The sequence below is a fragment of the Ixodes scapularis genome, unplaced genomic scaffold (genome assembly GCF_016920785.2).
Source record: "Ixodes scapularis isolate PalLabHiFi unplaced genomic scaffold, ASM1692078v2 PGA_scaffold2__306_contigs__length_199485367, whole genome shotgun sequence".
NCBI classification, from domain to species: domain Eukaryota; kingdom Metazoa; phylum Arthropoda; class Arachnida; order Ixodida; family Ixodidae; genus Ixodes; species Ixodes scapularis.
In genome coordinates, this window is record NW_024609857.1 from 81,216,208 (window position 1) to 81,233,874 (window position 17,667).

Here is a 17,667-nt window from a genome sequence, read left to right on the forward strand (position 1 = left end):
GCGTCCGCAAGTCGTCTTGATGGTGCGGCAAATTCTTTCGCACACGGAGGCAACTACATGTCGTGGGTAGCCCGCGTCTTCGAGTCTGGATATTTGCAACTTATAGGTTCAGGAGATATGATGCTCACAAGATTTCTTCAGGCTAGAAAACAGGGCTGTGACAGCTACTGCCTGCTTAACAGTTTTTGAATGCTGCTACGAGAAGGGGAGTACCCTTTTCCTGAACGGGCTTGGTATCTCCAGCAAACATGATCTGCTCTGAACTCCAAAACCAAATCAAGAAACTTGATGGTCTCCCTGACTGGAAGCTCATGCGTGAAAGTGAGCCCCATGCATGACTGCTGAAAACTCCTCAGGATATTGTTGAGGCACCCGTCGATATGATCGTCAAATTCTGTAGTGCATAAAATGAGGAAATCATCTACATACCTAAATATCGCCGCGATTCTTAAATCTTTAATACTTTCTTGAATGGCACGCCGGCACGCTCCGGGAAAAGTTCACATTGATGTGGGGCCACTTGGGATCCTATGCACACGCCGCTTCTCTGCACGTAGTGGCGACCTTGGTAGGCCACCCCTGTGGCTGATAGGTAATAGCCCAAAAGTACTAAGAAGGTATCCACTTGCATCCCTGCCGCATTCTGGAATGACGCGAGGCCTTGGTTTTCTATGTTTGACCGAAGAACTTGGAGTAGACGTGCATGCGGGATGGAGTAGTACATGTCTTGAACGCCCATGGAAAACCCAGAAACGATTATGTTCCCTTTATCTTTAAGAAAAGATATCACATTTTAGAATTAGAAATCCGGAATGGGTCTGGTATCGAAACAAGGTTGATCTTTTCGGAAAGAAATTTGGACACGCAAGCTTGTCACGGGTTCCTCTCCGAAATAATTGCCCGGAACGGACTTCCATCTTTGTGCGTTTTGGCTGAGAAGAACACCGTTAACTGGTCAATCTTGGCTTCCTTGATCTTAGAGCACAAACCACCCTGATGGGTTTTCTCTAGTATCGTGAGAATAGCTCTTTTTGTTACTTTTGTTCTATTGACATCAACCGGAACAAAATTCTTGTCCATGGCTTGAAGGGCTTTTTCTCCAAAAGCCCCTGAGTCAAGAACCACAAAACCTCCTTCCTTATCTGAAAGGCAGAGTTTAAGGTCGTTGCCTCTCAACCAAAAAATTCAAAGTACATTCTCGAAAACAGATCCTGCTAAATTTGAACCAAAAAATTATGCTTGGTCAACTCTTTAGAAGCACAGTACCACACATAACTTTTTAGGTGGAGTTGAAGCTTCCGCAAACCTCGAACAAAAAAACGGCAGATTTTTGTCATGTGAAAAAGAAGTTCCTCATCTTTGGATACCTCTTGCGGTGGTGACTCTCCTGTAAATTAATGTTGAATCATCATTAGATGCGGCACCCCAGGGCCCCATGGTACGGGCTACTTGCCTTTTTGGTGTGCTGCGGCTCTTCCTGTGAAAAAATAAATTATGACTATTATTATTATTATCTGGTCATTGCTCTGAGAGAAGTGGTGGTGGTTATAAGATTCAAACAATAAGTGAATTATAACTCTGTTGTAGGGAATAGATCGTCAGTACTAGAGAAATAATCTACTGTGTGGTCCCTTGACTATTGTCTATATTCGCTCTCATTGCAGAAAATATTTCATGTCACCCCGTCATTACGCGCTCAAGTACCCCTGGGGCTGTGCGTATCATAAATGGTTGTGTTAAAAAGTACTTTACTGTAAAAGTATATTCTATTTAAGGCACTTTGCTCCAAGCACAGTGTTCCTCCTGTACTTACTACTTTACTTCAAGTACATAACCTCTCAACTGCTTTGTACTTAACTTCAAGTACTTTTCTTGTGCACCTTACCCAACACTGGCAAGGATATATGCAATATGCTACCAAAAACTTTGTACTAATGCTTTGTTTATCCTCTGTCCAGCCATGTTGTATATATATATCTGTCCGATGGGGATGAAAACTAGAGAATTAAAACCTTTCAAGCTGAAAGAAGTAAAAAGAAGAATAGGCGAGGTGAATAAAAAAATTAATGATTATGCTTAAAACAATACCACATTTAGATGGTGTGGCAAGAGCAAACGAATATTTTCTCCCGTATAGAAAGTTATGCTATTCAAGATGGCATCAGCCATGGCATCATCATACAGAAGAGCAAGCTCATCAGTTTCAGCATTCTGTGAATATCCAGTGATTTGAAATCGTCAAATCCTCTCATAGAACAGGCAGAAAAAAAGTGTTTATTTTTTTTCCAATCAATGCAAGGCATGTAACATAGTAGAAGCTTTCACATGATAACAAAAATATGCTTTCATTGGGTAACAGGAATGTCCCTTCACAGAGCTCACGTCTTTGCCGCTTGACCCTTGTCCTAGTAGTTTAGGGATAGAAGAAATGTTCACACTTTGGAACCAACTCTCCAATCGAGTACAATTCAAGGCGATGAGAGCACATTTCATTATTAAGCTTTCTTAGGCAAAATCTGTCTGTTCGTCGCACCTTGTAACAGTGTTTGTGTTTACGCAAGCCCTCCTCCTGGAACACTACAAAAAGTAGTAACGGTTTCCCTCCAACCAGGTAAACAGAAGTCACCTGAGCAAAGCTCAAAGTGATCGTTGTGTCCATGATAAGGACATCACCTTTGCGGTAGTTGCCTCTTCTTGTGGCAGTCGATGTCGCCTCCAAAACTGGACTTTGACTCGCAAGCTTTTGTGCACATAGATTGAGTCTGCTTTGGTCCACTTCCCTTGAGCTCAAAGCAGAAACATGCTTGTTTAAGACATATCTCTGCTGTTGGTAGCTTTCGTGAAGCTGATGCCATAGTGAGAGCTTTTTGCAGATGTTGCGAAAGTTCTTGACATTTTAAGTCATACTTTTAAAGTATTGATACTTGGCTTCACACCTCATACACCACAACCGGCTTAGAGTCCAGAAATCCGAGATGATTCGTGAATAATGAATCATAAAATGCAGCTTAACGGTGATTCTGGCAGATAGATAGAGCTCCCGGGAAGTCTGAAGAAAATTCTGGACCCAATCTTCGAGGTATGGCAAGATCTCACTTGGCATTTGAGTTGAAAGCACAATATCAACGATATCCTGGTCCTTTGAGTGCCGGTCTCAGTGCGCATTGCCCTCGGGGATTCTCGACGCTGAGATAATAGGCAGTAGCCGGAGGCGGTACCATTTTTGCAATGCCGTGCCCCTTAAGGCATATTAGCCTTTGACGATATTGGGGTGCAAATCTTCAGGTTTGTTTTTCTTGTCGCGAAAGCCTACTTCTAATTAAGCAATCTTCTTCAGATTTTTTAAGACGAGGGTTCCTTCCGATACAAGTCCTCGAAGAGTGCGGTGCAAAAACAAGCGACATTCCTCCCTCGAAGAGGTCGTGCATGACATCGGGCATTAATTGCATTGTCACATAAAAATGCAGCAATGCCAGCATTGGCGATGGTTAAGTAACGCCATAGACATTCCTCCTCACACACAGCAGCTCTCTTGATAGCTTTGGCAGCTGTGGCTTCAGTGCCATGCAGAGCCTGCAAACCTTTCCACTGCTGAAACAGCATGAAAAGCTACCAAGTTTGTTTAGGGACAGGCTGTCCCCACAAACTCCCACAGCTGTTACTTTCATAGTTATAGTATCTCCTTCTCTTCGAAGCTGGAGCTCATCTTTCCTTAGTTGGTTGAAGTCATAAAGGAGGAGTTGTAGTAGTTTATCCAAGCGCTTATGCTCAAGATCTTGATATCTGGCCCTAAATGTGAGGTGTATATTCTTCAGGTCTGATCGGTAGTGTGGGTGCAGCTTCAGTACCAAGATATATACAGCTTGAAGGCTATGCTGCTTCTGATTGGACCCCAGGAGATTTGTAATGCCAAGCTCATCGGTGTATAGCAGAATGTGTAGCATATGCATAAGCAATCTTTTTGACGTCTTGCCATCACGAATGCGCTGTAGTACTTCTTCCTCATCGAGCCTCAGTGCCTCGGTCGTCCCTTGTTCGTGTTTGCTGCAGACGATGTTGCGACAATTCAGGTACCTAGAAAGGTTCTTGAGAACTTCGACAATGCTTTTTCCTGGAAGGGCATACGCGCTGGATTCACAAACAAATGTTCTTCGGGTTTAACACAAGGAAAGTGGCTCATGGCGAACTGTTCCCTATGATATGGGCTCTACTTTTTTAAAGAGGCATTGAGGGAACTTATCACTAAAGATCATGTGACTGTCTGCTGGGTAACTGGGGCCACAGGTATCATGAGCTTGTTGATTTTGTTTTGCGTGGTTGTTCAGCATGAGCTCCAAAAACATGAAAGTCCCCAAAGATATTTTCAGATGTTGCATGAGGTACTTTGTGTCCCTCAGCCAGCTTGAAGAAGAACATGCAAATTCTTTTCTGGGCATGCCGCACAAGATCGTTAAATGCCTCAAGTGCGGGGTGGAAGGTCTCGCTTCGCGTGAAGAAGCAGCAGGTCCCGCAGCTTCTCCTTGAAGCCGGTGGTCGGCGCTTGCGCATGCCACTGATTCACCTCTGCTGAGCGGAAATGGTTCCGTTGATTCATCGTGACCGAGTTCTGACGTGTTAGTACTGGTACCTTGAGGTGATCTCGGTGGTTGCGATATAGATGACGGCGGTAGGACTCGAAGAGCTTGAAGGTCAAGCAGCACCGATCAATTCCACGACTCACAGCGGAATTTCCTTGTGTACTGTGTATTTCCGCAATGTGCGTTATGACGCGAGTAAGTCTCTCCACGAAAAATGGACAATGAGGGGAGCAGTAAAAGTTCATCTTGAACAGGAATGATTACATAGTTATCCCAACCCTGACATAGAAACCGCGGACAAAGCAAGCTCGAGAGGGCAGGGTGAACGGAGCAGTACGCGGGTGGCGTTTAAATAGTGAAGAGTGAAGGTGCCACAATGGTCGAAGCTCGGCCACTCGGCTCAAGGTCCACATCAGATCACTGACAGGTTGGCAGAGTGAGAAGAGCAGGGCGACGAATGGCAAAATCTGGAAGGAGGAAGCAGACCAAACCAAAGAATCAATAACTGATCTCTAATAGCCTCTTCCACTTGCAGATGCCGAGCGCATCGCGCTAGCGGTCGTCGAGCGGTCGGCCTTCGTGAGCGATAGGACACCTGATCCACCCCAGTGGCACGCACTGCGGAGCGAATCGAGCGACTGTCACAGGTTTCAGAGCGTCCGCCCTCACTTTTTAACCGTTTCGGTTCCTATTTGGCGCATTCAGTAGCGGCTTCCTCAGCTCTGAACGGAGTAACGCAAGTCGGAGTCCTCAAAGCGCCTACCAAAAAGCAAAAAAAAAAAAAAAAAGCGCGGCTTTTTAGTTGCTTTTACGCAGTTTCCGCTTCCTCCCCTGTACCAGACGGTCTCCAAATAAAATGGAAGCAGAAGACGCCGAGCACGATCGCTTTTATTTGACGCCGGTATTGAGGAAGTCTTGACAAAGCGCTTTTTTATATTTTGTTTTGAGCCACTCTAGGCTTTTACCGCAGCTACGAAACAAGTCACCAACCGCTGACATCCTCAGGACGACACAGGCGTCACTTCATGAACGAACTGCAGGGACGTATACGTCCAATTGAGCTTTTTTTATTAATTTATTGGCATTAACAGTTTGCATGTGTTAGGAACTGTATGTTCAATAGCATCACACACAATGCTCAGAAACAGTATTTCTTACTTTTTGGAGCTGAAACTGTTTTACCGGGCATTCGCTACCGCTTTTTGGGACTAAAACTCAAGAAAAAAAAAAAAAAGCTGAGAAAGATCAAGCTGGAGCCTCGATAATTTCAACAAAGACTTTGGGCATATGAGGGCTGATGTCGCCAGGCTAAAAAAAGAAAATGCAAGCTTGAAAAACAAGAACGGTGACCTGCGAGAGGAATGCGAAGCCCTGAAAAGCCAAGCGGAACAGAGTGAACGTCGGCTTGCGTCCTGTGAACAGCACTCTAGAAATCGCAACATAAATATTAAGGGTGTTCCCTCAGTCCAAAATGAATATCTGGCAGCAATCCTACAAAAAATCAGCGATTTGATTGATGAACCAATCCTTCCGTGTGATATCAATGTCTGTCATCGCGTTCCCGCTGGCAATTCGTTGTCATGCCCGCTCATCATTGCACAAACTTGGATTGAGCGCTTTGGTAATAAATTCAAAAATGTACGAAAGAGTCAGACGAATAGGAGGACTTACGCCGTCCTCTTCGTCTGACTCTTTCGTACATTTTTGAAATCATTGCACAGTTTAAGTATCACTCGAAACGGGACGCTGTAAGCGAGAAAGTGCGGAGGATACGGGTATCAACGGCCGATCTAGGTAATGCTACGGGCGCCCCTGTCTACGTCAACGAACACTTGTGTCCGGAGCTAAAAAAAACTGCTTGGCATGAGAATCGCCAAAAAGAACGAACTTAAATGGAATTCTGCGTGGACGAGGGGAGGGAAAATCTACGCACGAAAAACGGTTGAGTCACGGGTTGTCCATATCAGTAGCCCTAGCGATCTTGCCAAGATGATGAGCAACCTTGGCATATCTTTTCTTGTAGTCTTGTTTCTTCATCATGGCTGCTCACGCACATCTTACGCCGAGCGAAATAACCGCTCTTTTTACATCCATTAAAGGAAAATCGATAGCTTTCTCTCATTCGAACTTGAGTTCTGTGCGTCATAAAGAGGACAAATTGTGCGCACTGTTCCAAGACTTTGGATTCTCGTTCGGCGTAATTAAGCTCACTGAAACCTGGTACCAAAGTGAGGAGGAGGTACTGAAACTGAATAAATACGAAACGTTTTTCTTAAATCGTGAGTGTAAAAGGGGTGGAGGAATATTGATCTGAGTAAAAGCTACTTTCGACTGCGAACTTGTTACTGAGTTTTCTTGCATATGTGCTGATTTTGAGGTTCTAACGCTGAAGTGTGCGCAAAATATTTTTAGTGTGGTATAGGCCCCCAATTGGAAACTCTAACAATTTATTGTGTTATTTTGATAAGTTTCTAGATTTTCCAAGTGCAAACATGTATGATCTTTTCGTGGGTGGCGATTTTAATGTCAACATACTTACTGTATCAACTGTGCGATGTTCATTTTAAAGTGTCCTTGATTCAAACGACTGTGTCAACGTCATTATATCGCCAACACATGTTACAAGTGTCTCATACACGCTTATCGACATATTCATAACAAATACCGATTTAGCTAGCGCATATGGTGGTGTCATTAGCGTGCAGATAAGTCATCATTTGCCAATAATCATGATCACAAGCAACGTCAATGTTATTCATTGTGGTACACCTGCAGGCATTCCTGTGTTTCGAGATATAAATTCTCAGACACTCGAAACCTTTAGGTCCTTGATTGGTGACGTAAACTGAAACCCAGTATACATTTCAAGTTCCGCTGTTGACGCCGCGCCTATCAATTTCCTAGCTCTTTTTTTTGGAAGCATATCACAGTAGTTTTCACTATAAACCAATCCAACAAAAGAAATACACTCATAAGCCGTGAGTAACCCAAGCATGTCTCAAGATGATTTGTGTAAAAATAAGTTATACCATAAATTCATAACTACTAGGAAGCCTGGTGATTTAAAAAAAAAGATCAGGACACATAGAAATAGACTGACTAAAATGGTTAGGCAAGAAAAGAAAAATGACTTGCACTCTTTATTCAATGAAGCCACAATGTCAGGAGCAGACGAAACATGGAAAATAGTAAATCAACTCCTAAATCCATCTCTTGAAAAGAATAGTATTCTAGAAAATAAAATTGGCAATAGAATATTGCGTCAACAAGAACTCGCAAAATCGTTGAACAACTATTTCGCTAACAGTGTTCAGAGCTGTCATAACCCTCTGCCGACAAGCTACCTAGAAACTCGAAATGAAAGCAGTGCCTTTTTTTTCACACTACTGACGTATACGAGGTTTTCAATACCACCAATTCCATCCAAAATATTAAATCAAGTGGCATTGACGCTATTCAAACTAGGCTTGTCAAATACGTTCTGGACTTTCTGGCACCGGTATTATCCCACATTTACAATGTTCCAATTTCTTCGAGTACTTTTCCGCGTTAAATGCAAATTGCCAAGGTGGTGGTTATTTTTAAAGGTGGCAACAAGAATGATCACTCCAATTACAGGCCTATCTACATTTTACCCGTTTTCTCTAAATGCCTGGAAAAACTCATTCACACCAGAATTTCTTCGTTTTGCAAGCAATTCTCTATTCTGACCCCCTCGCAGTATGGCTTTCAAAAGGGGCGTTCGACTGAACTCGCCTTGCAAACCCAGAAAGAAATAATCTTGAAATCGTTTAAAGCGTACCAATCTTGGTATATTTCTGGACTTTTCTAAGGCATTTGACCGCATTAATCATATCACTCTACTTAAAAAGCTTGAATTTTGTGACATGGAAGTTCGGGCTAGTTGGTATTTCATGATTAAAAATTAAAACAGCGCAAGGACACGGACAAGAACAAGAAGGTAGACGAACAGGAGGAAACGACCCAGCAGGCTCATAGGGTTAACAAAAAAGCAACCATTTTATCATACCTACACAAGATCTCGCACGACCTAAAGAAAGCTGGCCGAAGGGTTGGTGTTGATGTGGTTTTTTCGGCTCCGGAAAAGCTGTCTGGGCTGTGCAGAAAAGAGAACCCCTGTTCTAAAAAAAAGCAGGGTTGCACCACAAAAAACCACGACCGATTCGTGAACTGTGGGGAGGGAGTGGTGTACTCCATTCCCATCTCGCGCGGCAGGAGATACGTCGGGTAAACGGGCCGCTGCTTCAATGATCGCTTCCGAGAACATAAGTATAACCTTTTAAGAGCTGTGTCAGGTCACCTTGGCCTGCATTGCCGCGACTGCTGCTGCACTCCCGTCTTCAACAAGTGTGAAGTGATTAGGAAAAATAAAGACAAACTCACTCGATAAATTATTGAGGCGCGGGAAATTGGAAAATTGGGGGAAAACTGCGGTCAGCACTCCTTCCATATGTTTATCCGAAAAGGAATGTTGCTTTCTCGACACAAAGTGACAGCGCATAACGGTGGCTAAGCAACACGGGGCGTTCATTAGATTTTTTTTTATCTTAGTTTGTTTGTCATGACATTCAGTATATATACTTCATGTTAGCACGAATAAACTTTAGTTGTAAGTCAGCGCCTTGTTCGTCTACCTTCTTGTTCTTCTCCGTGTCCTTGCGCTGTTTTAATTTTTGAGTTTTATGGCTTTCGTGGGGTAACTCTTAACATTGGGGCTTCATATTTAAAATTTTGTCAACAGGGTGTTGTCATCGACAGTCAGCGTTCAGGTTTACAATCATTAACTGCCACTGTTCCTCAGGTAAGTATGCTGGGTCCTCTAATCTTTAATATATATATCAATGATATTGTCAAAATTAGTACGGAGGCAACTTATGTTATACATGCCGATGGCAGTACTTTATTTTTTTCTGATCAAGATGAGGAAAGGCTCGCGCAAGTCGCAAATCGTACTCTTGGCTCGCTTCACAAATGGAGATCTGTAAATCCACTTCCTACTAACACTTCCAAAACTAAGGCAGTGCTCTTTATACCGAAGAATAAGTTTATGGTTTTCGACCACAACCTTGTTCCTGGGCCCTCCATCATTGAAATAGTACCTAGTACTAAAACCCTAGGCGTAATTTTTCAGGAAAATTTGTCATGGGATTTTCACATTGAAGGTCTCATTCGCAAGATTTCGAAAGCCATTAGCATTCTTAACAGGCTTCGCTTTGGCCTCCCAGTAAAAATTAAACTCCCTTTATACAACTCTCTATTTTCTTCACAACTTAATTATTGTCACCTGGTTTGGGAAACCACAACATTAACCAACAAAAAACAATCATCATGTCTCTCAAAAAAAGGCCATACGGAGAGGAGTATCGTGAATGCCCCATATGATTTTCATACACAGCCCCTACTCTGCATATCATTCCAGCTATCAGCCTGTATGACTACACAATAATTTTAAGATACACAGCCGGCATTAAACTGAACAATTCTTTATTTCAAGAGATCGCTGGTCTAGCACGAAGTATAAGTTTTTTTTTCTGCTCGTAATGAGGACGTCTGGAATGTACCATACAGCAGAACAAATTATGGAACGCAGATGTTGAGGCACCACCTCCCATCATTATTGAACAATCTAAGGAGCAACAACTTCACCATAGAAACACTAACACCTCGTGCCATCAAATATATTTTTATGTAGCTCACTTATTTTTGTATAGTGCCTTATGATATCAGTGTTCTATTTCCCGGTTACAAGTGTCTATATATTGTTTTTCTTGCTCGTCTTCCTGCTATAAAATTATCGATTTTGTTTACATTTTTTTACAATTTGCTTATCCGCCTCTGCCAAGAAAACGGGGGGGGGGGGCCCAGTCAAGCCAACACGTGTTGGCTTTTTGCCCATGCCCCTGTCGTCTGTACACATAGACGAGATAAACTGATTCTGATTCTGATTCCGAAAAGATAACTTTTAGTATAGCGCACGTAAGGGCCTTGCGCATGCTAAAAATAACGTCGCCATATAAAATTAATGGTGACACGTTATTTGCGCATATTTAAAGAATAGCGTGTAGGCTATTCTCCCTGTTGAAACTAATGACAAATTAGTCGTAAAGCCAACAGCCGCATTTTGATGACAACTACAACAAGGAACCCGATGTGATTATTCATAGCTCACTTTTGGCATAACTGAGACCCACTGAAGGCAGGAGGGAACCTAAAAGGGGCAGGGGGGGGGGGTGGAAAAGATCGATATTTGTGTACCCTCTCCCACCACCTTCCGGCCCGCTACCCCGTCTTTTCTTGCTGACCTTTATTTATTTATTTATTTATTGAGGTTACCTGCATCGCCTTGGAGGCATTACTGCAGGTAGAGGTTTACAAAGAATATTTCAGCTGAAAACACGGATGGAAACACATTTCCGTTAAGCATGTTCCATTCTAATGCAGTTAGAACAAAATATGATTTACAACAAGAGCTAATGGTTGCAACTTTGTATTGGTGGTCCACTCTTTCCGACACGTAGAAATGACATCGAATGTAATTTTCTTTACTGATGAAAGTTTTATCATTATAAAGACAGTAGAAAAATTTTAGTCTTAGATTTTTTCGTCTGTACGACAGCGGTTGCCAGTGTAACTGTTGCTTTATGGCCGTGACGCTCGCTTTGAGCCTATAAATATTTGAGACAAATCTAGCGCCGCGATTTTGCACTTGTTCTAATTTATCCGATAGATGTTTAGTCTGGGGGTCCCAAACTATGTATGCATATTCCAGAACTGAACGTACAAAAGAGAAATATAAAGTTTCCTTCAATTTCTTTGGGCAATGGCAAAAATTGCGACGTAGAAATCCTAACATGCTGTTCGCCTTATTAGTAATGAAATTAATATGGCTATTCCATAGTAAGTCGCTTGAGAAAATAACACCAAGATAACGAATATTTTCTTTTCTTTCGAGTTGTTGAGTGTTAACCGTATAGCTCATATTTTCTCTGACTTGCTTTTTCCTCAAAAATCTAACCATTTTGCATTTTTTTTTTGCATTAAGCTCCATTCGCCAATCGATACACCAGTTTGACACTCGGTCCAAGTCTAATTGAAGTTTGAGATAATCTTCGTCTTCCTGAATTGCTCTATATATGACGCAATCGTCAGCAAAAAGTTTAAAGCGCGAAGAAATGTTAGAACAGATGTCATTAATATATGTCAGAAAGAGCAGAGGTCCCAGCACCGAAGCTTGGGGAACACCAGATGTTACAGTAACGTTATTGGATGAACAACCCTTCAATAGTACACATTGTTTTCTATCATCTAAGTAGTTAACAATCCAGGCTAAAACATCGGAATGTATACTCAAACACTCTAACTTTCTCAATAACAGAGAATGATCTACTTTGTGAAATGCCTTGGACATATCTAGAAAAACACAATCAACCTCCTTTCCGGACTCAATTGCAAGTGCGATGTCATGATGAAATTCAGCCAACAACGTTACACATGACGCACCGGACCGGAAACCATATTGTTCTTTTGTAAAGTGATTATGATCTTCCAAATGCGTGATTAGGCTGCTATAAACGACATGCTCAAGAATTTTACATATGATCGACGTCAACGAGATAGGCCGATAATTACTAACAACATTTCTGCTACCGCTTTTGTGGATCGGCACAACATTGGCGGTTTCCCAATTATCTGGAAGCTTGCGCTCAGTTAAGCTTTTTGTAAAAATAATCTGCAGATAGCACGACAAGATACATGCGCAGTTTTTAAGCACGACAGCAGGAATGCCGTCAGGTCCGGTTGATTTCGACGTGTCGAGACTAAGCAGCAGTTTTTCAATTCCTTTGTATTGGATGATAAGCGGCGACATTGGATGATAACCTAAATTTACAAAACGTGACGTGTCCCCAGGTGGTATATTGGCGTTAAACACAGATTTGAAATACTAATTTAAACAGTTCGCCTTTGCTGTATCATCAGTGACATCAGTTCCCTCGAAAAGGAGTGCCGGTATGCTAGTGTCTGTTTTCTTGTTACTCTTCACGAACCTCCAAAACTCTTTTTTGTTGTTGGCAAAGTTGCTATTTAGCTTCTGAAAATATGTGATTTTACTTTTTTCTGCAAGTAACTTGTAATGGGCTGACAAGCTCTTTAACCTATTTCTGTTTAGTTCTGACTTATTTTTAAAGTATTTACCGAACGCTCTGTTTCGGCGTTTTATTAGTTTTAAAAGTTCTGGAATAGCCCATGCTTTGTTGACAGCTTTTCCCTCTTTAATGGTTTTTGTGGGTATGTGTTTGTTCATAAGAGAGTGCAGTTTCTCCCTGAACATGTTCCATGATGTTTCAATGTCTGTGAGGTTTGCCCTGTGATTGAAAACAGCTAAAAAAGACTGTAGGTCCTGTGAAAGTGCAGTATAATTACCCTTGTTATATAAATAAACTTTCCTTTTATTATGTTTCGGACTTGGAGGCCTTGTAAGGGATAGTTCAGCTGTAACGGCATCATGATCACTTATTCCAAGAATGACTGTTGTGTTTTCAATACATTCCGGGAAGTTGCACATTACCAGGTCAAGAGTGTTGTCTTTCCTTGTAGGCTGGGTGACATATTGCTTAAAACCAAAAGTATTCACAAGGCATTCAAATTCTTTATATAAGATCGTACTTGGCACTCTAATGTTTCCATTGTCCATTACTATTTCTGGAAGATTAAAATCACCACCTAAAATTACACACTCATTTGGCATATTATTAATAATTTCTTGTAACATTGCTAATGTCTCATGACCTGATTTGGGGGGTCTATAAAAAGCACCAATTAAGATTGTTGTCCCTTTTACACATATACGAGACCAAACAGACTCAACACAGCTGTCCTGAATTTTAAAGTGAGTGCTGTGCAATTCGTCAGCAATCAATAAGAACACCCCTCCGCCGTGACTATTACGGTCATGACGATATACTGCATATCCCTGAGGAAATATTTCACAATCTTTAACACTATCATCAAGCCATGATTCAGTTCCCACAACGATTGAGAGATCTGTCGCTTCAATGAGACCACATAATTCGGAGATTTTATTTTTGACACTACGGCAGTTTACAAGCAACATTCGGATTGGCTTTTCATGTTTTTTTGTTTTTGCAGCTGCTGGTGTAGACACCCGATTTCATTCTGTACTACTCGCAGCAGAAGAGCCTACTTGGTCCCAGCTTTTTTGTTTTAATTCTTGCGAGGCTTGATCATACACGAATGTACGTTCACCAATGCACAACTTACCGTATCGTAGTTTAAAAGGACCCTCTTGAGATTTACCAAAATCTAACAGCTTTCTACGAGCAAGCCGAATTTCTGGTGCGAAGTCTTCACTTACAGCAAATTCAGAGCCTTTCAGTTTATGGGCGGACGACATAATGGTTTCCTTTTTCTTAAAAGAAGAAAATTTGACAATGACAGGACGGTTTTTTTTCTGTTTAAAACGACCCAGGCGATGTGCTCGTTCAATTTCAGTTGGCTCAATACTTATATCAAGCAAATCAGCGCAGAGTTTGATGATATGCTGCTCGGATTCCGTCCAGGTCTCTTTATCCTTATCTTTAATGCCGAAGAACATGAGATTAGACCTGCGTGATCGTGTTTCCGAGTCAGCGCATCGATGTTTCAGCGCATATAGTTTTGCATTCATCTCCGACAACTGCCCCATAACGTGAGGTGATCCGGTCGCGTCACCGATTTCTGATTTTTGTTCTAGGCCATGGACGCGTGGCTTCAGAGACAAGATAGACGAGTCAATTTCTTGTGTTTTTTTTTTAAGTCTTTGATATCGCCTAGTACTTTTGCCTGGCCTGCCTCAAGTTTTTTCAGGCCAGTAGACAGATTCTGGACCATTACATGCACACTCATTACCATCTCTTCTTGTTTTGCGGTCATGGGACCTAAGTTGGTCTCTATATCCCCACCCAACAAGATCAGCAAACGGCGAAATGTTTTCGCGCAAACACTGGGGCACGGCAGAACAACCAAACACACATCGTTACTCTGAACAGAGTAACACGTTCGCTTACTAACCTGTACGAGAAGAAGGAACGGGTAAGCGTGGTTCATCGTGGCCGTTCTGCCGTGCCCTCTCACAAACTGCTGCCACTCGGCGCCTTTTGTAGACTCCTCTGGTGACGTCACGGTTCCTTGCACGTGGTGGCCGACAGGGGTGTCGATCACAAAGTGTTTTTCCACAAAAGTCGCGTAGTCATCACTGCTGGCGCGTGTCGTGTTGCCGCAAACGTGGAGCGAGTAGGAGTTTCCGTGCGCTTGGTCACCGGCAGCTGGCTGGCTTGGGTTCCCGCATTTCAGCCACAGACACCGTACGAGAAGAAGGAACGGGTAAGCGTGGTTCATCGTGGCCGTTCTGCCGTGCCCTCTGACAAACTGCACAAATTGCACACAATCCAATGCCTATTACATTTATGTAAATATTGCTATTAAAATTCATATTTACATAAATCTTCCTGGACCAGCAGACCATTGCCGTATTCAAAACGACCCCGAATTCATAACTTCCTCGCAGGGCCGTACCCAGAAAAAAATTTCGGGGGGGGGGGGGGGGGTTTCGGGGACAACGGCGGCCATTTTGAAAATGTCTATTGTCCTATTTTTGCCTATGAATCATGTGCATCGGTGGCAAATAATGGAGCGTTACAGCAAACCGGAGAACCGGTCCCGGTTTGGTACCCGGTAGCCGACCGGCGCCACTGCGCGTGCGCAGAGGTGGAGATTAAAATCGGCTGGCTGCAAGTGCACCGACCAGGGCCGTACCCAGAAAAAAATTTCGGGGGGGGGGGGGTTCAGAACCCCCTAAACGCCCCCCCCCCCCCTGGTTACGGCCCTTCTTCCTCGTACTCCAGCTGGCAAGCGAACATTAACTCTAGAAAACGCAAAAAAGTGACCGTGTCATCAAAGCCTAACAAATCATCCGCTGAATATACGTTACCCTATTGAAAAATCCACCATCCCGGGTCTTGTGAGATTCTGAAGTTTACACCAGAGCGGAAATTCAGACACGGGCCTTGGCGTTTTCTGGTTTCTTGGCGTGTTCTGGTGGTTTGGCGTACTCTGGTGTCTTGGCCTGCTCTGGTGTCGTTACGTGTTCTGGTGTCTTGGCGTGGCTCTGTCAAAGGTGTTTTGATGCGACCCGGCCGATCTAGTGTCTTCTTGGGTGGCCTGGTCATGAATGCACGGTATAATTGAAGTGCAGAAAGGACTTCTGAAGACAACTGCTAACAAATTTAGCAAAAAGAACACAAATTCTTCAAAGGTTTAGGCGTTTATTTTGCCATGAAACAAAACTACAAAGACAAAGAAAATGAAACTTACTATTTTATTTTTTTCCCAACACGCACCACTCGCACACATTCCCTTGCACACAGGGCTGTCCATGGCTTTTACTCTTCCGTGCCGTTTTCGCCAGCCCATCTAGATGGCTAAGATGATGGCTTAGGTAAGTTGGTATTGTGTGATAAAGCCTACAGTGCATGAAAAATTACGAGCAGTTATTCATTAAAAAAACTTAAAATAATAAAATCAGCGCTACAAGTGTAACCAAGAAAGTTCGTCGTGTCCAGCCTGATAATCAGTCAATTTATCACTCGGCTGCCCTCCCGCATTCAATCTGCTTTCCCCTACCTGTGGGCAACATAATACAGTCAAACCCGACTATACAGAACTCGCGATGAACCGTCTACCGCTTTGATATAGCGGGCAATTCTATATAAAAGTTTGAATGAAGTTGACAATAAACAAGCAAGACACATTTAGAAAAGTAGCCTACTCTCAAAGGGGCATCTGTACGTCATGAGGGACACTCAACGCAGCAATTTAGCGGCCACTTCTTCGTTTACCGGCTCACCAGCTCTACAGCCCTGCGCGGATAACAGTTTGACTACCCACATCCGATCCGCATCTGCAGACTTTGTATTCGCATTGAAACCACATCCGAAAACTTTTTACATTACTGTATCCGTATCCGATCTGCATCTGCGAAATGTGGAACCAGATCCGACTCACAATCCAGGCATTCGTAGTATTTTATAACATCAAGCGAGAATAAAAATAAAAAAAAATAAAAAAAACACTTTTTGAGTTGTTTGCTAATCTTTGTACAAAGAAATCTTCGGGTCACCCTTCAAAGGAGATGTCATTTTATCAATATTGCCACGCGCGTCGGCGAGCAAGCGCGGCGGTGCCGAGTGGTTACCGCGCTTGACCTTCGCGCGGAAGGTGTAGGTTCGATTCCAGTTAACGGACTATACTTTTATTTATTCTCTCAATTTTGCCTTCGCGTAAGTTCGAGAGCATTCTCTTCTGATCAAATTCCGAATATTTTACGCACTGAAAGTTCTACGCCGAATGATCCAGAAACCATAAGTCCGCAAGGCGAGCGAAGTCAGTCTCGCTCCAGCGATCGATCCTGCTGTTTCGCCGACATCGACGCCTGCGACGCTACCTCACTTTTTTTTTTTTTTGTTTTGGGCACAAGTTCGCGTCATTAAACGTTTAGTACCTTTAGTTATTCTTTGCCTCATCATTTGTCATTCGTGACAAATGATGAAGCAAAGTTTCATAGTATTTATATTAAAAGCGATCAGCCTTCCCGAGGCACTGCGCGTCTAAGGGAAAATTCTCAGTTATATGATCGTCCTAGGAGTCCGCGACACTTCGCCGAGAAGGAGTGCACAGGAAGGATGTAGAGGCACTTCTTTTGTTTTTGGAATTATGACCACACTACTCTTTGCGGAGAGAAGGACGTTTGTTCTGCTTTCTTGTGACTTCTACGTTTGAGGTTTTTTTTGCCCGGAGAAAGTTTCCACTCTTTCCCTGCCAATGTACTAGCCTTCTCGGGACGGTTGATGCCCTGCAATCTTTACTTTTTCTATAGATATCATTTTCGACGAGGCAACGCACTAACTGAAACAATATTCAGTGAGAATCAGATCTTCCTTAGGATCCCTATCGTTTCTTCAAAACACGTTTTGTAGAAATACGTTTCGTGTAAGCGCAACGCCCATATCAGTTT